This window comes from Panicum virgatum, chromosome 6N (genome assembly GCF_016808335.1).
Source record: "Panicum virgatum strain AP13 chromosome 6N, P.virgatum_v5, whole genome shotgun sequence".
Classification (NCBI taxonomy): Eukaryota; Viridiplantae; Streptophyta; class Magnoliopsida; order Poales; family Poaceae; genus Panicum; species Panicum virgatum.
In genome coordinates, this window is record NC_053150.1 from 52,411,715 (window position 1) to 52,434,711 (window position 22,997).

A 22,997-nucleotide genomic window follows, 5' to 3' on the forward strand; every position below is an offset into this window, starting at 1 on the left:
GATGTCTTCAAAACACCCCCAATCTTTAGTCATACATAAAGATCTTAGGGTGTGTTTAGTCGGTGAAAAAATTTAAGTTTTGGTACTGTAGCACATTTCGATATTAGGCTTAAAAGATTCAACTCGTACTAATCAGTTAGGCTGTGTAATTAGTTATTTTTTCAACTGCATTTAATGCTCCATGTATGTGTCTGAAGATTCGATGTGACGGATACTATGCAAAATTGTTTGGGAACTATTACAGTATAAGAAAACCGTTACTCAAATTCAGTAGGCACGGTTTCAGTGTCTGCTCAACCATCCAACCAACCATGCATCCAAATTATGAACTTCCATGTTGGATCAAAATGGGTCGGTTGGTAGATGTTTTGACGTGGTTACGATTTCATACTTGCCCCAGGTATGGAGATGAACTAGCCTCGAAAGAACATCTCTATCCTGAATGCTGAAGCATGTTTAGTGTGCAGGTGAAGGCCCAAGCGCAATGCACATGACAAACCTTAGACTGGAGTATAAAAGGCCATTCTACTCTTAACAGATCAATTGTGGAGAGAATAAGGACAATGTAATTCAAAAGGCATAGGCATATCCATTGATTTTACACTACATCAAGCAAAAGCAGATCCTTGGTGTGAAATACCACAGTAAGATATAGTCATACTCATAATCATAGTCATGCCGCCTCCTCTGCTTGTCTTTGCGGTGGCGCTTAGATCTGTCCTCTGAGTCGTGCCTCCTCTCGTGCTTGTCTCGCTTTCTTTCCTTTCCGTCATGCTTTTCTTGTTTTCGCTCCTTCTCCCCTCTCCTCTCCTCACGCTCCCGCCGCCTCTTCCCCTTTCAATCGTCCTCCGAATCTTCCTGCTTGGCTGCTGGTGGAGGGTCACCTTGCTCAGGTGGCATTTCAGTTTCAGGAGGATCAAGCTTAAAAGAACTAGATTCTCCCTCGTCGCGAGGAGCCCTGTAGTCAAGGTGACAAGTTTGCTAGATTTGTAAAATGTTCACCAATAATTATTTGAACATGATACTTCATTTCACAAGAGGAATGGTTACTCTCAAAACTGGATGCTTACTTGTATAAGCCTAGAAGAATGGGGCCGCGCACATCGAAACCCTAGCAGCAAATCGCGCGGCGGATTTCCTTTTCCGTGCAGCGAGCAAGGTCGAATCGAGACACGGACGGGACGAGGAAGGGTGGGGGGAGGGAACTTACAATCTTGGCCGCCGCGGACACTGCCTCTGGTGGGGCGGTACATCGGGGGTGTCTATACATCGCATCTGCGATTTGCAGTGACTCCATCGCAGAAGGCTGCGCTCCACCCTCTGCTCCCCCGCCACCCCCCGCCTCCCTCGGCTCCGGTGCCGCTCGCGGTGCCTCAGCCGCCGCCCTCCACCGTCACCACGCTAACCGAGCTCGCCGTCACGCCATATAGCCGCCGCCGCGCCGCCTTCTTCTCGCCCCCGCCACCGGCACCGCCCACCGGGGGTCCGGCCCTGGCCGGCCGGCGGCGCTCCCGCGCCGCCTCGCCCTCCGCCGGCCAACCCGTCACCACCGCCGGACCGCCGCCACCCCCGAACCCCTCCTCTAGGTCCGGTGGCCATTGGAGCCCCAGCAACCTGGAAACTAAAGGCCGCCGCCGCCCTCCACCACATCGGCCGTGGCGACCTCGCCAGCGGCCGCTCCGCCCATGTACCACCCCTCCCTGGCCAACCCTCCCCTTTTCCTAGCTCGCAACCCCCGCCGCCAGCCGTCCCCCCACCCCCTGCTCGAGGAAGAAGACGAATAGGGGGCGCCGACGGCCGCTTCTGTGATGCATCACGGATTTATCGCGCGCGCGATGAACAGACTTTGCGGGTATATCTCGGATTTGGTGTGTGTGGTTTGTGTGGTGCATGTGGGGAGGGGATTTTTTATGTTTGGTTTAGTAGCGCAAATTACTGTAGTTATTTTTTACCATTAATTCAATGTATTAAATAAATATATTTTATAAAACTAATTTCACAACACCTACACTACTTCGCGAGACGAATCTAATGAGACCGTTGACCGCATGATTAGAGGATGGTAACTGTAGTGTCACAGCCAATCATGATGGAACTTGGCTCATTAGATTCATCTTGAAAAGTTGCACCCATCTATGAAATGGTTTTGCAAATAAAATTCATTTAGTACTTCATGCATGCAAAATTCCATCGCGTTAGGAACTAGCACAAATAAACCAAACGGGCCTAGGAGACGGTGACGACGAAAAGCACAACCTTGATGTAATCCTCCACGACCTTGATCCACACGTTGAAGCAGATGATCCATATAACATCGATCGTTCGATCAGGTTGAGTAGTATTTTGAGCCATTGATTTTTACGGAGTTGAGATCCTGGGTACAAAATGGTTGGTTTACTGCATTTTGAGTATATCAGCGCGGGACGCATTTTTGGGTGGATGCAGCTTAATTTGTTTGTTGCTTTAGGGGGTAGATGAGGTGGATGTGGTGGCGCCGGACTAGATCCACTCTGTACCGAGGTCGGAGAAGGTCGCGCCGGCGTGGATCCAGCCGGCAAGCACGACGCTGGTGCGGAGGAGGCGCCTAGGGTTAGGGTCGGTAGGAGCTCGAGGAAGGCGTCGCGAGCATGGACATGGTGTCCCCCACCCCTTTCCCTCATCGGATCTGGAGGGGGAGGAGGGAAGGAGGCTGCCGGAGCGGAGGAGGGTGAGGGGCGCGGCGGTGGAGAGGAGCAGGAGCGAGAGGGGGAGAGAGGGGGGAGGGGGTGGACACGATAGGGGGAGAGAGAAGAGCGGCGGCCACAACCCCAAGCCGGCGCGCGTCACGGCGGCTCCCGGAGGCCGCACCCAGCGCGGTTGACGGCAACGCACGGAGGACGAAGACGACCGCGGGTGACGGCTGCTGGAATAGTGCTGGCACAGGGGTTTACCGGTTCGCAAGAGGCACGCCAGAGGTCGCTGGAGAAAGAACAGGGAAGATGAATTTTGGAAGAAAATGAGTGCGGGAGATGTTGGGCTTCGAACGCTCGTCACAGGGTGTGCGGGAGAGGGGATGCGTGAATAGGTGGAGGAGCGATGGGCTGTCTGCATGTTGAAGCAGATGATCCATATAACATGGATAGTTGGATCGGGTTGAGTATTATTTGGAGCCATTGATTTTTATGGAGTTGAGATTCTAAGTACAAATTGTTTGTTGCACTATTTTCTGAGTATCCCAGCGGGGGGCGCATTTCTGGGTGGATGTAGCTTAATTTTTTTGGTGCTTTAGGGGTATTTGTTGGGTTAATAGGGCCAATGTCATTATAAATTTCACAGGTTGGAAATATACCACTGGTATTACCAAAATCGGGATGAGGCCATTACAAATTCTTTCGGGTTTGAAATATGCCATCTTGTACGCCTGATTGCCTCTTAGGGCCCACCTGCAGGCGGGCATACTTTCATATTGGCGAAACTACCCCTGCCTACTCAGATTGAACCGCACCTCCCGTGAGCGCTCTTCCCCGAACCCTATCCCTTCTTTGTTTCTCGCGTGTGGACCCAGGCGGCGCTAGCTGCTCCGGCTCGAGGCTGCCGCATCGGCACGCCGTTGCATGGCTAGCTGCTCCTACTCGGGAAGGGAAGACTGCTGGGCAGGCAAGGTCGCTGGACTCTGGGGGAGAGGGCAGCGGTGGTGGAGGGGCAGCATGTCCGATGAACCGCCGCCATTGGTGCCTGCTACGGGTGCGTTGGTGTCACCGAAACCGTAAGTATCCCTCTTCTTCCTCTGTAGATATGGTCGATTGAAGGTTATTGTCACACTTTAGGATTGAATTGAGAGTGATTGGATTGCACTTGATGTCATTTGTGATTAGGGTCCGGTTCACGATAGATGTTAAGATTCAGGGTTTTTAATAGTAGCTTCGAATGGTTGTAAATCATACACAAAAGGCATGGTTAGGAAATGGGTGGTGGATCACGAAAGGTTTTCTATGGAATTTCTGATGAAAATCTTAGAGTTGGAGATTGGTTGGGGGCCTGATCAAGTTGTGGTAGTGTAGTACATGGACAAACGGTTGAGTGAGGATGCGCATCTTCTAGACGATAGTCAGATTGTAGGAGTGTTTGACACGTATAAGGAAGAACATCATATTGTTCTCATTGTTGGAGTGTTTAACTAGGATGCTCATGCGTGTGTTGTGCCCCCTGATCCTCCAGCTAGTGAGGCTCTTGCTCAGACAACAGTTGAACCTCCTGCTGTCCTGCACAGACACTACCTGAATCTCCTGCACAGACAGCACCACTTGAACCTGGTACACAGATAGGTAAGGAAGCATCTGTCTCTAATGGCCAAGGGTCAAAACAGCCTAAAACCAAGGAAGCAGATGCAGAATTGCCTAATGTATTTGACCATGTAGAAGAGTATTTGGGTGTTAATGATGAGCATCTATATGTTCGATTTGAACCTGCGGATGCTGCTGGGACTGCTAAAGCTGCTGAGACTGCACAAACTCAGCTTGATGCACTACACAGCCTGAGGCTGCCAATGCACAACCACCTGCTGGGGCTACAAAAGCTACTACTGCTAAAGGTGTTGCTCCTGAAACAGAGGTAATTGATGCAGATCCAGATGTTTTTACTATATTGCATGATCCAGAGAACCCTGTAATTGTCAAGGATGCAATGTTTCCAAATATATCGCATTTAGAAAAGTTGTTAGGCATTATGCTGTTAAGAGGGGTTTTGAGTTAGCTGGTTTGAAGACAAATCCTACTAGGTACATTGCCCACTGTGCACATGAAAGGTGTCCTTGGCGTATACATGCTTCAAGACTTCATGATAACCGCACAATATAGGTAAATAGGCATTAGTACTTGTGTTTTTCTTGATTTGTTGTTTTATTTATGACATAAATTTGTTTCATGTTTTTTGCAGATAAAGGTTCTACCATTTGAGCATAATTGCCCAACAACCAAGCTAATGGAAGGCAAGATGGCTACACAGGGATGGGTTGCAGAGAGGCTTAAAGATTGGATAAAGTAGAATCTAGAGAAGGGTGCAAAGGCTGCCAAAGAGAAACTGGAGCAGAAATATGAGATAAAATTGAAGTATTCCAAGGCATGGTCAGGGATGAGGTTGGCACTTGACCAAATTCATGGCAACTATGAGGAAACATTCCAACTAATTTTTAATTGGGCAGCGGAGATTGAGAATAAATATCCTAAATCACTCATGGAGATAAGAGATTGAATTGAAGAAAGTTGGCAAGAAATTGTGTTTCAAAAGAGTTTTTATTGTCTTGGAACCCTGTGTCGCTGAAGGATTTCTGGTAGGCTGTAGGCCATACTTAGGAGTTGATGCAACATGTCTTACCGGTAAATACAATGGACAACTTGCCTCTACCACATCTGTTGACGGTCACAACTCGCTCTTCTATGTTGCCTTTGCTGTTTTTGACATTGAAAATGAGGATAATTGGGTGTAGTTCATGAAGCAGCTGAGAAGAGCAATTGGGAGTCCTAAAGGACTAGTGATATCAACAAATGCATGTAAATGTCTAGAGAATGCGGTGGATGATGTGTTCCCTGAAGCTGAGCATAGAGAGTGCATGCGCCATCTATATGCTAACTTTCTGAAAAAGTACTGTGGACCCATATTCACTGACCATTTGTATCCTGATGCTAGGAGCTACACTGAAAATGGGTTTAGGTACCACATGCATGAAATTTTCAACACACCTCCAGAAGCAATTGAGTGGCTGGAGAAGAATCACTCAAAGTTATGGTACAGAAGTGGGTTTGGTGAAAAAAGTAAGTGTGACTACCTCACAAATAATGTTTCTGAGAGTCTCAACAACCAAATAAAGGGCAGTAAGGGACTACTTCTCCATGAATTACTTGATACATTAAGGGTGATGGTGATGCAGAAGATGGCCCTAAGAAGAGATGTTGGGAGGCAGTTTAAAGAAGGTGAGATACTGCCTAATGTGATGAAGGAACTCAATGCCGCTAGCCAGAACCTGAGAGTAGTCAAAGTTGCTAGAGGAGATGCTGACTTTGCAGAGGTAACCTTAATGTGTGCTGACAACATTGCAAGGAGACACACTATGGATCTTAAGAACCACACATGCTCTTGTTGGAGGTGGCAGCTAACTGGAAAACCATGATGGCATGCATTGGCCTGGATTAGATCCAACAGAGGTGTCAAGATTGAGGATTTTGCTCACCGTTATTACTCCGTGAACAAATTCAAGGCTGCTTATGCTGGAATAGTTCCATCATTGACAGATCGGACCCGATGGCCAGTTGTGGACCTGGGATTCACCGTGTTTCCTCCCAAGTAGAAGAGAGGACCTAGGAGGCCTGAAGTTACAAGGATCAGGGGGGCTCTTGAAGGAGGGGGGGGGGGAAGAAAAGGGTGAGGTGCAAGAGATGTGGTGGCTGGGGACACTTTGAGAAGACATGCAAGGAGGCAGAGCCGCCAAGTGAAGAAGATGAAGAATCTGATGCAGAATCTGTACAAGAAACTCCAACCAAGAGGTAATCCTATGCTTCTTAATTTAATTTAATTTCTCTCAATGCATCAATTGTATATATGATGTATTTCTGAATTTTCTATTCACATGCAGGAAGAGACAAGTTGCTCCTACTACAGAGGGTGAAAATCAGCCAACCAAGAAGAAGAAGACTCCAACAAAGAAGAAGACTCCAACTAAGAAGACTCCAAAAAAGAAGAAAACACCTAAGAAGAAGAAAACTCCACAGAAGAAGAAGGCTCAAGCTGCAGCAAGCGCTCCACCAAAACGAGTTGTTAGAAAGCTCTCTGAATGGCTAGCTGAATAATGTTTATGCTAGTTCATATGTAATGCAGTTATCTGGATATGTAAAATTTGTTAGCATGCACCTGCTCCTAGTACTTATGCTACCTGGACATGTAATATGGTTATGTTGACATGCTACCTGGACATGTATGCTATTCTGCTCCTACCTGGACATGTATGCTCATGCTATCTAGGCATGACATATTGGTATCAGGACAAGTCATATTGCTATGTGGACAAGTTGCTTATTTGATATATAACATGTTTCCTCCATTCATGTTATCTTCTAGATTTATGTCAATCATGTTTCTGTATTAAGGAACTCAATTTATTTCAGTTCATTACCAAGATATATGCATCAAGATAAAATCATGTCAGTTTGTAATGTCAATTTATTTTTGTAGTCAATTGTACATTCCATTGAAAGAGAAGATATCAAACAGCACTGGACAAGAGATATGCATACTGCCATTTCATTCCAGCAACCATAGCATTTTGTTCCCACACAGAGATATGGATACACATACACAATGCTACTTCCACAAACAGGCGAAACAGAGGCCTACCATTATACATACACACGCTCCTACTACAACAACTATAGAGCCATCAAATAATGTGAACCCCTTCTTTCCAGCTAGCTGATGCTTCAATTCAAGTACTTCATGCTTCAGTCCAAGAATCTGCTCCCTAGCAATACATCGCATCATTGAACATCTGCTCAATTTTATGCTTCATGTCTCCAATTTCACCATCTGAGCTGAGGGAACACTCTCCTGCACGACGAAGCTCCTCCAATCGACACAAGTACATCTCATATTGCTCAGTATTCGACGCCGATGCCCAGCCAGTAGCTGACGCCGTAGCCTCTAGCACATCCAGGTAGCGCCGATTTCGCTGCCTTGCACGCCTCCAGGTACCACCGATGCCTCTGCCTCGTGCGCCTCCGGCAGGCACGGCCGTCGCCGCCTCGTACGCCTCAACCAGGTCCGGCCGCAGCCGCCTCCTCCAGCCTAGGTCAAAACGCGAGAAACTGAGAAGGGATAGGGTTCGGGGAAGAGCGCTCACGGGTGGTGCAGTTCAATCTGAGTAGGCAGGGGCAGTTTGCCAATACAAAAGTAGGCCCGCTTGCAGGTGGGCCCAAGAGGCAATCAGGCGTACAAGATGGCATATTTCCAACCCGAAAGAATTTGTAATGGCCTCAGCCCGGTTTTGTTAAAACCAATGGTATATTTCCAACTTGTGAAATTTATAATGGCACTGGCCCTATTAACCCAAATAGATGCTGGGAGGAACTTGTAAGGATGTGAATGTAATTTTACTTTCTTCCAAGGGTGTCTTTGTAAGTATTGGGTGTACTCCACCAGCAACATCTGTGAAATATAAAAAAAACGTTTTATTCGAATTTGTAAGGAAAATCCATGTGCCTCCTTCCCCTCCCCCCTTTCTCACGCACCTCCTCCTGCGCTCTCTTCTCTAGCGAGGCAGATTCCATTTGCCACAAGAGAGCACGAGTTGTTCTCCCTCTCCGCGCGCCTCCGCGCCCTCTCGGCGGCAGCGACGGCGACGCTGATGGCTTGCCGCCTCGCCACGCACCTCCGCGCCGTCGGGTCGGTGACGGGCGGGGGGCTGCAAGTGCTCGGTGCCGGCCTAGCTCGCGACTCCCGCTACTTCAGCTCCTCGAGCTTGCGTGAGCGGGGGGTCGGGGGAGGGGAGGCAGCCGACTCCTCCAACAGCGGCCTCCATGTCTGTAACATCCCGAAAATTCACCCAAATAAATTACTCGCTAAAAATATTTTTTAAAATCTTTTCATCGCTGAGCTTAAATCTTTTACGGCGATTCGTCGTCCTGGCACCAAAACTCAATTTCCGTTCCAACACCAAAAATCAAATCTCCGTCGCGACACCGAAACCAATCATCGTCTAATTTTCCTATTCTCCTCGTTTGGCGTGCGCTCGGCTTCTCGTCGACGCCAAGCCCGGCTCGCGACCGTCGCCGCGAATCCCGCCGGCGCCCCCCTCCCTTTTTGTTTTCCTCCCTTTTCTCCTTTTCTTTCCTTCTCTCCTTTTTCTTTTTCCCTTCTCCTCCCTTCTTTTTTTTCCGCCCGGCTCCCTGTTCGCCCATGCGCAGCACACGGGGCACGCACTCCACGAGCACCCCGGATGCTCGCCGCGCCGCCCGTCGTCCGGCACAACACCACCGCCGGCCGCTTGCGCCACCCACCCCCTGCGCGGCCGTGTCCCCTTGCTCGCCCTTGACGCTCGCGCCGCTCAGCGACGACCGCAAGTGGCCGCACGACCACAGCGTCGCCATTGATGGCGAGCAGGGGAGCGTTGGCACAGCCCCGCCCCCGTTGCCTATAAATAGCCCCCAACCCGCTCTCCATCGCCATCCCAAGCTCGCCGAGCCGCCCAGCTCTGCCGCAGCTCTGCCGCTCGTCTTCTTTTCCACGCCAATTTGCCCCTCCTCTGTTTTTGTACAGAGCACAGCTCACTCATCGATCTCCATAGCCCGGCCACCAAAACTCGATTGGCTTGACGGTGAGCATCCCTACACCTTCCTCTACCAGCCCCAGCCCATGGCTTTCCCTCTCCCTTCCACCAGCAAGCTCCCCATGAGCTGCAGGATGCCGTAGCCATGGCTGCCGCGGTCGCCGGAGCCAACCTCCGTTTCCCAAACCCGAAGTCGCCAAAGTGGAATGCCCTCGCCCTCCTCTCTCTCTCTCTCTCTCTCTCTCTCTCTCTCTCCCCATGCCCTCGGCTTCGAAGACGGAGGCCGGGAGCACCATTCCGGCAGAGCTCAGAGAGTTCACGCCCACTGCCATGGAGGCGCTGAGGAAGGGGATGAAGTCCCTGTTCTTTTTCCGTGACCTCCTCCCTTCTTCAGTTTCCTTTTGCCAGCCCAACCCACAAATAAACAAGCCTACCAGTCCAAGTGCTAGGCGAGCAGCCCAAAAAGACCCACCAAAACCACCACGTGCAACTCCTCCCATTTATTCAATCAATTTTCGGAATTAATTAGACACTCAATTCTATAACCATAATATCTCATCCATCCAAACTCTGATTCAAATGATTCTTCTTTCTAAATTCCTATAAAATCATATACTATCTATTCCACCAATTCTCACTTCCTTGTGAGCTTATTTTATTTGTTTGTTGTGTTTGATTGTCATCTGTGTTGTCGTCGCCGTAGCCGACGGAGTGATCGAGGAAGAACCCGCCGACGAGTTTGCCGACCAGTACCGCAAGCCCGAACCCGAAGGACAGTGCCACGATCAGGACTTCTCGGAAGGCTTTGCGGACGGCAAGTTCAATCTCATCCTTTTATGCATATTTCGATCCAGTTTTATAAACACAACCTATTGGTCTGTTTTACAAAATTACATATGCTTTGACTGTTGAAAACATGGTTGGATAGCCACCCCTTGATTTGTTATAACCATTCCTCGACCACCTAGATTAATGTCTAAATATAATTTATTCTATTTGGATGTTAATCGCTGCTAGAATGCTTAGGACCTTGAATTACAACACATCAAATATGGTACAACTTGTTTTACAAAAGGAAAATGTGTGAGTGTGTGGGAAGGGAGAATGTGGAATTTTTGGAAACTAAAAGAAAGATGCGCTTAGATGAGATGGATTGCACTTCTGTGTGAATTGCCAAAAAGATGTGCTCATACCTTTGTGGTTGAGCAAGAAGGTTCAGAGATATCCATCTTGTCACAATTAAGTACCGAGTTGATGTGTCATCTTGCCTAACTCAACTATCGTGCAGAACCACTCGACCATTGTGTGTGACAACGGCTTAGCATAAACCCCACTAGTTAGTCTGATAGCCATCAGGAGAGCTAAGAGCAATTGGTGATCAAGGAGAAGGAATAAGATCGTGGTGACTTATGCCCCGGTTAAACCTCGGTGATAGGTCAATGACCCCTTGGTGGATTCCGTGTTGGCTAGTCAGGTCTAGCTAAGGTGGGTAATAGCTTTGTTGGGATCTGCACCGACAGTAAGGTGATTGTTCTTGTGGGTAAAGTTGCACACCTCTGCAGAGTTAAAAACCTATTCGAATAGCCGTGCCCACGGAACTGGGCGAGTTACGGTTTGGTCACATAACTAGTACTTCTTCTGGGAATGGATGTGTTGGCGTGAGTTGTTTTGGAAAAGTGTCCGGCAGCTGTGCCGTGTGCTACGGCGGATGAGGAGTTTGGTAGCAACTTATAAACTTGGATCCTATGTGGATTAACCCTACGTGCTACTCGGTACAAAATAATTGCTCAGAAAATCCTTTTCTTTCAAATAAACCCATGCATAAAAATTAGCTTTCCGCAAATTAAACCTTAGCCGTATCCTTGATTTATCCTGTGCATATATTCTGTTTATACCCCCTCTGTGGGTGTGGTTGAACTTATTGAGTACTTTTGTACTCACCCCGATATATATGTTGTTGCTTCAGAAGAAGATCCAGACTTCGTGGTTGAAGACGTTGAGTAGAGGCTGCGTCCGCACCCAACTCTGTCTGTGGTGTTGGCCCTGTTCAGGATGCTTTCGCTGGCACATTACTATGATCCCGAGCCGGACCGTGATCTATTCTTGCTTTGGAGTATTATTGTAGCCTTTTTAATAGTTGCTATCATTTGTATCAAGAATTTTCCTCCATAGAGGTTGTACGGTGGCTAGACTATCTGATAAATAAATGTGTTATCAGCCTCCTGGGACTGATATTTGTATCACATTTAGTCTCTACTTATGTGGGGACGCTTCAACATCTCACCCGCCCGCTTTCTGTACCCGTCCAACGACGAGATCCGTTCTTTCTCCGTCGAGGACAAGGTCTCCCACGACCTCCGCGCTTCCTGCATCTATGGCGCGGATGGTTACCCCCACAGGTAACTTTTACACACACACACACACACACACACACACACACACACACACACACACACACACACACACACACACACACACACACACACACACACTCCGCCCTCTTCCTCTAAACCCTAACCCTAGCGATCCTAATCACAAGAGTTCTTGAACTCTTCCTCTATACCCTAACCCATACGATCCTAATCCTCGATCTAGCAGCAAGTGAAGGAGGCCCGGGAACTGGACAAGCTTGTGACTAGGCTGAATGAGGCCTTGGACAACAGGATGAGCCCCCAGGTATTAGTCGAGTCTTTTTGGTTGGTTGTAATAATTGATGTTTGGTGTTACTGGTACTACATATGGTATGGGATTCTTGGCTTACATTTTTTTAAATTTATTGTCCAAGCATCTGCCTATTTTGACATTGGTCACAACTATTTCCTAATAAGTAGTGTGCATACTTTTGATGCCGATGGATACACAACTAGTTAAGTGTATATGATCTCAATAATGTTTTCTAATTAGCAAATGGTTTTCTACTTAGCAGTGGGAGGTTCAAATTGAGAGATACCTTGAGAAGCAGAAGGTTGAGTTGGAGAAACAACTTGGATCTCAGAAGGACTATTTTGATCAACAACTCTCTCGTGTGAAAGATGAATTGAACAAAAAGAGTTTTGAGGTGTGTTTTCAAAGTTTTTACTATGGCTATTGATTTTCAGTTGATATTTCAACGGTTTGCTTCTTTTTTGTGTTGACAGTGCAAGCTTGAAATAAAGAATGTTAAGGGGAACACAAAGCTTGTGGCTCAGAATTACTACTCCTTCAAAGGTCACCACGAGTAAGTTTTTTAAGCAATTCATGTATACGACAGGAGGATGGAGGGAGCATATATGAAATAGTATCTTATATTGTGTGTTTCATTGCATTGTTGCAGTCTAAAATGAAGGAGGTGCAACTGAGTGTTCTCAAAACAACAGAAAGTGTGTCTGCAGGGTTCAGTGGTGTTATCATTGCATACGTAAACATTAAGGATCACCTGAAAGGTACCTGTTTTTCCTTGTTCTGTAATATGTATTCAAGTTACCTGATTCACTCTCTGGAATCTTTGAATCAGATATCAAGGACTGGTTTGGTTTCTGAGACATGGGAAATTTAGGATCACCTGAAAAGGTACCTCTAATCAACTAACCGCCTCTCGTCTAATCTACCCACAGGTAACGTCTCCACACACACACTCCGCTCTCTTCCTCTAAACCCTAACCCTAGTGATCCTAATCATGAGAGTTCTTGACCTCTTCCTCTAAACCCTAACCCTCACGATCCTAATCCTCAATCTAGCAGCAAGTGAAGGAGGCCTGTGAACTGTACAAGTTTGTGACCAGGCTGAGCCGCCAGGTATTCGTCGAGTCTTTCTGGTTGGTTGTAATAATTGATGTTTGGTGTTACTGGTAGTACATATGGTATGAGATTCTTGGCTTACTTTTTTGAAATTTATTATACAAGAATCTTCCGTGGACCCTATGCTCACACTACACCAAGAAGATCTTCACCTAAACACTAATATGAGACAACATCTCTATATGAAAACTCAACTCTTTACTCACCATAACTTAGTACAACACATGACTCTTGCACTCTTTATGTGGCTACTCTATCATGACACCATTACACTAAATGACAACCTTGTCATCTCCTACTTGAGACATCTTATTCCATGATATGACAAGATGGGAGGGAAGTATCCTTATTTATAGGACACCATGGCTCATATGGTTTATCCATATGTCCATCTTCTGCCCACTTCTTTACAAATATCTAACTCTAGAATTTTCTTCATACTTATCTAACCATGCAAATATCTAATTTCTAGAGTATTCCATATTTCACCAAGAAGCATGGTGACCATGGTTCATGCATACTCTCTAATCTTCTAGGAGCTTCTCACAATTATGCATTTCTACTTGAACACCATGCATAAATCTCTGAGTAATTTTGCATATAAACATGAAATCCAGAAAATTTTATGAACTGAAGTACGTCTTTGGCTTCATTACCTTGTAATATCATTGATGAAATACTAAATTTTGCAAATGACAAAGTTCAATACTAAACTAACAATAAATAACAACTAATTATATGATTTAGCTGGCTAAATAACCCTTAATTTAGCAGCTATAGCGGGATATAGCTCGCTATTAGCGGATTAATTCTTTTAGAGTTAAGAGATGGATGTCCTAGCTTTCTCCTCTTCAAAAGGCTATAGAAGGCTATAGCGGTGGCTAGGCCTGATCATCCATCGGGTCGGGTCGGGTTCGGGTCGGGTCACTTTGGGTTTCGGGTCAAAAAGTGTTGGCCCGTGCCGGACTCATGACATGATCGGGTCGGGTCGAGTTCGGGTCGGGTCGGGTTGACCCGCATTTTTGTGTGTAATTTTCGGTCTCTATCGGTTTTTTTAGTTTCGGGTAAAAATTTTTGGCCCGTACCAGACCCGTCACTTGATCGGGTCAGGTCGGGTTTTTTTTGGGCAGGTCAGGTCGGGTGGCCCATGATCAGGTCTATAGCGGTGGCTATAGCCGGCTATTTAGAACCTTGCTAATAAGTAGTGTGCACACTTGTGATACCGATGGATGCAACAACTAGTTAAGTGTACAAGATCTCAATAATGTTTTCTAATTAGCAAATGGTTTTCTACTTAGCAGTGGGAGGTTCAAATTGAGAGATACCTTGAGAAACTGAAGGTTGAGTTGGAGAAACAACTTGGATCTCAGAAGGAGTATTTCGATCACAACTCTGTCGGCTCGAAATATGGCCGACAAACAAACTACTCGATTGCTTGTGTCTCGTGCATTGGATCGGAATGGTCTAGCACACAATAACTCGAGGATTTAGACTGGTTCAGGTTGGAAAATGCCCTACGTCCAGTATGGGGGTCGTTCTCTTGCTCTATTGCTCGAGCCCAGGTGCTCAAAGTTGGAGGGGAGCTTGCAAGCTTTCTAGCAGTGGACTGTTCTCTCTAATCTCTCTCTCTTTTCTCTTTTACGCGAGGGGTTTTCCCTTTTATAGTTCAAGGTGGGGCCCCTGATTTACATATTTCTATCGTGATATCTTGGTCCGCCGGGGGGTCCTTTGTCTTTGTTAGTCGGCGGGTCTCGCCTGGTCGGTCGGGAGTGGAGAGGCTGTGTCTGGTTGGTTTTCTTGGGCGACGGTTGTCAAGCTATTGTCCCATCTTGGTCAGTCGGAGTGGCTTCGGTGCTCAGTCGGGGCTCGGCGATCGTCTTCTCCCCTGTCCGTCCGTATGGGTTCTCCCGTCCGCATTGGTGCTGCACGTCCTTCCCCTTGTGGCTTCTGACCGGAGGATGGCACACCCGTTGAGGGGCACCTGACACAGTCAGGCGGCCTTGCCTTGTCACAGTCCCTGGCGTAATGGCATGGCGTCAGGGGGAGCCATCATCACAGCATTCGGGACGGAGCTCGTTGACGCCTTCTCCCGTCCCCCATCCGTTAGGCTGGGTAGGCAGTAGGCTGCACGGCATGCACTGTTTTTGCGTCAGAGGGTCCTGTTGATCGTGCAGGTGTGGCGTGCGGTGTGTACGGGTGAACGGGGGCTGGCTTGATCGGCACGCCCATTGTACGAAGCGGTGTTCTTGGTGCGCACGGCTCGGGTCGCGCGGTACGACGCTGGCTCAGTGGGTTCGTGGTCGGGAGGCCTCCATGTGTCCATCTCCAGACGATTGGTAACTGGCCGAGCCGGGTCCTAGAGGTTGGCATCCGCCCGTGCCCTTTGTGGGCTTTGCTGGAGTGCGCCTAATGGGATGCTGGGCTGGTGCCATTAAGGTGGGTCTGCTGGGGACCCTGGGTCCATGCCCCCATCAGAGGCCGCCCGAGTGGCTTTGTGATTTGTTGTAATCGTGAAGCCATTGGACTCGGTTCGATGGCTCGGGTTGGGACGTCCCATCCGTCAGCCCGCGCTTTCAGCTTTCAGCGGGTCACAGGCCTGGCGTGACGGAGGCGCGCCGGTTTTAATAATTGGCCAGAGGGTAGGTTTTGCGGAATCTTGATGTCTGCCGGTGCGTCACGTCACCTGGCCGTAGGCGCATCGGCTCCCCCCTCCCCGTCGGGAGCCGTCTCCTGTTGGTTGGTCGTACGACGGTAGATCCCCGACGCGCTCGGCTCGTCCGTCCAATCCTTTGGCATTGAAGGAGGGTGTGTGGATTCTCACTGACTTCCAGCGTGTTATGTTTGACCCGTCTATTGTGGGTCCCGCGGCCCTCTGTGTCTACGTTTGCCTATAAATAGGGGTATCGTGGATCCTGAGTTCCACACCACAATCGCTCATGGAGATTTTCCTAGTAGTTCTCTTCCTCACACCCCACGCCCGTCCTCCAGATGAGGGCGGGCCTGCTTTGTATCTCTGGTGCTAGAGGAATGCTTGCGAGCGGCGGGAGATTCTCCTCAGGAGGGAGCGCCTCACTGTGTTCCGCCCTCCAACCGCGGGCTAGAGCCAGGGCGTGCGAAGGCTGCTTGCTGCTGTTAGTCAGGCCAGGCCACTGTTCTGCCTGCTCCCTTGCGGAGTGGGCAGGGGCGTGCCATGGCTCGTTAGTGGCTAAATTGGCGTCTCCCTTGGCCCTGGTCACGTGGGTCAACGGCCGTGGACAAGACCTATCACGGGGGTTGCCCCTGCCCGTCCCACTTGCTGGTGCCGATCTCCCGCAGCTGCGGATGGACACATTGCGCGGTGCCGGCGTGGAGCTGCGAACCCGCTGCCTCATCTTCCAGCTCCATCTGGAAGGCAGCGCGGTTGGCACTGTGCTTCGGTGCCGTGGGGTTCGGGCAGGAGCTCCTCGTTCTGGGTTTGGCAGAGTGGTCTTGCGTCTAGGACGGGTCTCCGCATCTCCGGCCGTTGTCGTCGGTTTTCCTAGTGGCGATTAGGTGGTGAACGGCTCAGGCAAGAGGTCCCAGTCCGTCTTCCATGCCTTGAGGAGGATAACAGGAAGCTGCATTGGTGGGGATCTCGGGCCTGTGTTGGTACTGAAGACCCTCCTCGACAATGTCGCGTGTTTCCCCTACCGTCCTCCTCCTGCGACACTCTTTGGCCATGTCCTCCTCCTGCACTTGTGGCAGCAGCGGCCTTAGCCCCCTTTTGTTGCTCCCGTTGTGGGGGTAACTGGATTTTATCCATTGTACCAACTGCTCTCTTGAGTGGAGGCAGCGAGTTTTTGTTTGTTGTAACGGCTTTCGGCCGAATGTCTTGAGAAGAAAATGAACCATTTTGCCCGGGGGCGTTTTCATGGTGTTTGTGTGTTTACCACAATGTTGTTGTCGTCGTGCCTTTGTGATATGGTGGCCTCCATCCGTGACCACTGGTATCAGAGGAGGTGAACCCTTGCCAATTGACCTCATTGGCCCAGAATGGGGGGGGTTCAGTGAGCTCGCTAACGGGTACGCCCAATTAAGGATAATCCGAGTGAAGTCCGCCCCCGTCGCGGACGACGGGTTCGACGCAGACTGCTGGGGGCATCCTACTGCTCTACGGCCCGCATCCCAGCAGATGTCCGAGCCATCCGCTGGCTCGGGGGGCCTCGATGGCCTCCGCCCAGGAGGGGATTATGTGGGAATGCTAGAGGCCGGATCGGACAAGAAAGGTTGAGTTGAACCGTATGCTGCCGGGGCAGGTCAGTCTTGGGCCGCTGGGGCTCATCTCGGTTTTTCTTCCCTGGATCTTTTACGCAAGGTGGCGCGGAGCCCTCAGCGGACTGGCATTTGAACCTTGGATCAAATTGTGCGGTTAGGATTCGTTTGAGGCATTGGGACGGTTCGCCATTTTCCATGCATTTAGAAAATGAGCGGACGACGAGAGGTTTTAATTGAAATGGTGGGAGATGCACCCGTAAAATGAAGAGTCACATCGGTCACCGCAGAGTGGGCCGTGTGTCCTGGCTCGTGCCCCGAAGCATCGTTTCAGCCGGGAACCCACTTTCCTCTCTCGAAACGCCGCTCCTACCTGTGTTCACCGTCGCTGCCTGCTAGAGTGCAAAGGGAGAGCAAGGGAGCAAAAAGAGGAGGAAGGGAAAGGGAGAGGGGTCCAACCGCCTTCGTCGCCGTTCGAGCGTCCCACCAATGGCCGATGGCAAGCGTCCGCGTGACGAGGAGTCCAGCGCTCCACCGCGCGGCCCGTCACGCCTTCGTCTTGAGTTTCCCCGACGGAGGTACCTCCCATCGCCTTCTTGTTTCTCCTTTCCTACATCCGTACTCGTCGCTTTCTTAACGGTTCCTGCATGGGGTTTTAGGTAGAGTGGCATCGATGGGCCTGCACGAGGCACTAGGTGGCGCTGGGTCGTCCGCTGCCGCCACTGTTCCTGGCTCCTCGTCGTTGTCTGATGCGCCCCCGGTGCAAGGCGACGTCGGACCTCCCGCTACTGCCGCTGTCACGCCGGTCTGTAACACCTCCGGTGTTTAGCACTATATAAAACAAGCAATTAACATACAATGACACAGTTAACTCTAGTCGGTTAATTACTTAAAAGCCGAGTTCCATTTAAATACACCAAAAAGTCAACTCTCGCACCTTTGATCAAATGAACTTTTGCCCAAAATGAAAGTTGTAGAGTTTGACAAAATAAACAACTTTCGTGTTCAAAGTTTTTCAAGTTCTAACATGAAAATTTGAATTAACCCCGAAAAACAAGCGGGATCATTAAACTTGAATTCAAATTTTAAACTTTCAAACCATCGCTCAAATGAATTTTTGCCTAAAAGGAAAGTTGTAGGAAATTTAATTTGGAACAACTTTCGTGTTCAAAATTTTTCAAGTTTCAATTGAAAATCTTGAGTTTGGACCAAGTCAAACCGCTGACTTTTGTTTTCTCTCTCCACTCCCCTTCTCTCTCTTCTCTCTCCCTCTCTCGTTGACCCTCCCCTCTCTGCTCTGCGCGCGCGTAGGCAATCGAGCACGCCGCGCGTGCCTCGCTGCGCTGCTGCAGCTCGCTACGCCGCTGCCGCGCTCGCTGCCCTGCTGCCGCCCCGCACTGCCTCACCGCGCCGCTGACCCCCGCCCCGCTCGAGTGCGCACGCTCCCGGACGCCGCTCGCTGCCGCCCGCACGGCACCCTCGCCACCAGAGCCGCCGCGCCATTACTGCCCCGTCGCCCAGCCACGCCACCCCGCTCCCGTCCCCGTCGTTGACCCCGCGCCGTGCTCGAGTGCTCGCCTGCCCTCACTGTGCCATGCTCGAGCGCCAGCACTCCGCGACAACGACGACGCGACAAGCCGCCGCCCACGCCAGTGCGCCCGCCCTTAACTCCTCCCCCGCCAAGCTCCCCTCTGCAGCCCTCTTCTCCCCATTTTGCCTCGCCACCCCGCGTTCCCGCTCCTCCCCTCTCCGCTCCACCCCAAACCGAGCCCGCCCTCCGCTCCCCGCGCCCTGGAACACCGCCGCCCACGCCATTGCCGCCGCCGAGCACCACATCATCGTGGAGCCCCCATCTCCGGCCTCCCTCCACCCCAACGGAGCCCGGGAACGGGATCCCCACCTCCCATTGGTGCTCCCCGACCCCTCCACCACCGCCCCAACCCACTGGAACGGCGCCGCCGCGGTCCAGACCGCCGCCGGCCGCCCGCTCCACGTGGAGCTCTGCCTCCGCCCCTCCTCAACCCAAATCGAGCCCACAGCTCCCTTCCTCACCCCCCACCGAAGCCCCCAAGCCCGGACGCCCCATCCCTACGCCGCCGGTGAGCTGCCGCCGTGGCACAGAACCAGCACCGCCGCCCCCTTCCGCGGCGCCGCCACCACAGGCCGTCCAGGCCCAACCCGAGACCGCCAGTAGGTGCGCGCCGACGTCCTCTTGCTCTTCCCCTACGGGCCCCCACCCCCGGTGACCCTCCTCGCCGGGAAAAGCGCCGCCGTGCCCTCCTCTGTTCCAAGACCCGTCCAGGGACCACGGGTTAAAAGAAAACAAAGTTCCAGGGGCCTAAATGCAAGATTACATTTCCTTTTTCTTTTTGTTTTGAAAAATAGCAAACTAGTAAATTCGTTTAAAAATCGTAGAAAAATCATAAAAATGCAAACTCAACTGTTCTGGAATATTTGCAAATAGATCTACAACTTTTGCTACATGCACTTTTCATTTGCTCAATAGTTTTTATTTCATTTAAAATACAAAGAAAATGTACTTTATATTAGATCTCAATTTACAAACATGAGCTATTAGCCATTTTTGGTCAGTGGATTACATGTTAGATGTATAACCTTGTGTAAAAGTTTCATAGACTTTTGACATGCCTAGCTATCGGTTTATTTAAATCTTGCTTTATACCTTGTTTAAATTAGTTTGTTTGTACATACTGTTTAACTTGGTTTACTGAGCTCAAACTTTTACAGTGCCTTTAACTTGATATTTAGATACTGTACAAAAATTTGAGAAATTTTAGATAGGTGGAACCAGTCCAACTAATTAATAGTATAGATATTTACACTAAATCAAGAAAAATAGTTTCTTTGCATAGAAAAATCTGATAATTTTTCTAGGGGATGAAATTTAGTTTATAACCATGCTGGTAAAAGATGAGGCTCTGGAACTTGCTATAACAGTCTGTGGAAGTTAATTTTGATCCATGCAGCAATAATTTGTACTATTTTTCATACCCTGTACAATGATTGTTTAATTGTGAAAAATTTATGGCAGGCTCATCTTTAGGTAGACAACACTCAGTTAAAATTTCATTACCAGTACTTGCATAGTTTGACCTGTAAAATTCATTTTTGCTTCTAGCAGTAGCTGGTTATTTTATTTTCCATGGTTAATGGGCTGCATGAAATAGGCTAAAAATTTCACAGTAGGCATTTTACTCAGAGGTGTATCTTGCATAAAAATTTCAAACCCATAATCTCTATTTAACATTATTTGTGATAAGGACATGCGTAACCTAGTAATAAATGAGAAAAATCCTTTCTTTTGCTGCATAAGGATAAAAGGTACAATCCACCCTAGTTACTTTGTGGAGTCAGTTATAATGATTATTACTCTATAAAGGATTGTCCAAAATGATGTAACATAATCCTTTGCAAATCATCTTGAGTTTGTGTTGGATTACAACTCTTTAGTGAAGAATTGATTAAATCGTATCACTAAAATAACTCACGCATATGCATTTCATATAGATTCGACTACTCTCCCTAACGGTACGTACGAGTTGGTGCCAGAGTCCGAGAGTGAGCAGCGTGAAGCTCAAGTGATTCTAACTGAAGCCACTGAAGACCTGGACCCGAGTTCAGAAGAGCCCAAGGCTAGCTCCGCTCAGGAAGGCAAGCCCCGGAGCATGTCCTACCTATTTTAATTTATGCAACTATTTGTATTCCTATTTATTGTGCATTTAAGTTGCAGGAATTGTTTGGAACCTTAGTTGCATGATCCTAGGTACCTATGCTTGAACACTAGTATGTGTAGGTCGCTAGTTGGCTATGCTAATGGTTCGGTAGAAGTCGAGTGATTTCCTGTCACTCGCGAGCTCATAGGAGTTGAATGCTTACTACACACTGCAATATAAGGTTTACGGGCGGGGTTGTTGTACTTGTGATACCCCGTCTGTTTAGTCAAAATGGATAAGGCCGCGGTGTGTGGTAGTGGTGGTTAAGCGTTTGAACGTACTAACCACATGCCGAGAATATGGTAATCGGTAAGCTTAAGTACCTGATGGAACAGGCCGTGGAACATACTCCCCACTGTCTGGTCTATGGTCACGCACGGGTGCAGGGCACCCTAGGACGGTGGGCCTGTTTCATGCCCGGGGAAAAAGGGGAAAAGTCGCGTGGGTGATTGCATTCCTCATGCGTGTGTTTAGGTCTGCCTGGCCAGGTTAACAAATTCGATTCGAATCGTCCGTCTCTCACGGATATTGAGACTGCTTAACCCTTTTGCCACATAGAGTAAGAAGTGGAACAATGATGATGAGAAATATGGTTGAATGATGAAAAATAATTGCTTTCCACCATGTATGCTTAAGGATAGATGCTAATGTAGAATGGTTAATCATAATAGAACTTGAAAGCTAAAATCGGAAAATAAGGACTTACTGCTTTTCGGCAAAGACAAACCCCTCAAGCCAAAAGCCTTGCATGTCTAGTTAGAGGGTTAGTTATATCCTAGTCGGGTAAGCCTTGCGGAGTATTAGTATACTCAGCCTTGCTTGTGGCTCCACTTTGTTTCAGGTGATACATTTGAAGATCAGATAGCTAGTTTGACTTGGCCGTGTGTTTTACCTCCTGGTTGGTCGGTGGAGTGGGATACGACTCCGGCCAGCGATGGCAGTGCCGAGTGATGTCATGTACGGGCTTCATCATGACATCATGTATCGTCGTTTAGAACTCGTTTTATTTCCGCTGCAGTGAACTCTGAACTACTTTCAATTCGAATTTCAAGTACCTTTCGAAGATTTCGAACTTGGTTTGTAATAATTAAGTTAAGACTCTGTAACGTAATATATATGTGAAATGTTGTACTCTCTGGACTCACCTTCGTGTGGGTTACATGTAAGCTTTGGGTTCGATCGACGCTCAGGTGGATTCTTCGGGACTTTACCCGACAGCACTGCCGAATTACTCCATTTGAAGTGCGTGTTAGCCGGGATTGCCTTTAAGGTGATGGTTAGCGCACTTGAGCCGGATTAATTTAGGCGGTACTGCCACACGGTCTCTCCCCCGTCGTCCGCCATGTCCTCGGAGTCCAATCCTCCGGCGACCAATCCGAACATGGTGGATTTGGTGCGCCAAGTGGACCAGGCGCACGGTCGGTACTCGGCTGCCTCGGTCGAGGTCGAGAGCCTGCAGCAGAGCCTGCAGGCCGTCGAAGTGGCGCGCGAGGAGGAGACGATCGCGCGAGGGCCGACTCTGCAGACGCTCAAGCTCGCTCCATTGGTTAGCTCCGATCTTGGTCATGTTCCTATTCCCCTGTGTTGTTGCACTCCTGATTCTCGTTCGCAGGGCTGGAGGAGGAACTGGGCGCGGTGCGCCATGAGGTGGCAGAACTGCGACGGTGCTTCGACGAGGTAGAGGGCCAGCGTGAAGCCTTGGCGGATGGCGCGCTCGTCGTCTTCCGCGTGGTGGAGCCGGTAGTGCCGCTGCAGGTCGACCAACTCCGCACCCTCCCCAACGTCATTTGTGCGGCGGTGACGCTGGGGGTCCGTCGCGGTGCTGCCGCCGCGTTGGTTTCAGTCCATCTTCGCTCCGGAATCCACCTGGGAGGGCTCGAGCCCGGGTTCCCGGTGACTGCCAGCGCGACGACCCACCGGGCGACCATGCTGAACTTCGCCGGGTTCGGGAGGGTCATCGCGGC

At 49.3% G+C, this 22,997-nt stretch overlaps 1 protein-coding gene and 1 long non-coding RNA gene across 3 annotated transcripts in view; one reads left to right on the forward strand and one right to left on the reverse strand.

The window, feature by feature from the left end:
* Window positions 1-546: 546 nt before the first annotated feature.
* The window catches only part of LOC120678442 (multiple myeloma tumor-associated protein 2 homolog), a 30,569-nt gene continuing 8,118 nt past the window's right edge, over window positions 547-22,997 (reverse strand). The window contains exon 5 of the mRNA XM_039959630.1: window positions 547-640. The gene's annotated coding sequence lies outside the window, so the exon portion shown is untranslated. The remainder of the gene's footprint in view (window positions 641-22,997) is intronic.
* Window positions 12,218-13,264, forward strand: LOC120678445. Of its 2 annotated transcripts, XR_005676554.1 has the most exons (5): window positions 12,218-12,350; window positions 12,430-12,509; window positions 12,606-12,714; window positions 12,786-12,885; window positions 13,013-13,264. It is a non-coding gene; the product is annotated as an uncharacterized LOC120678445 (long non-coding RNA). The 2 variants fall into 2 exon arrangements; XR_005676553.1 differs by having other exon boundaries at window positions 12,786-13,264.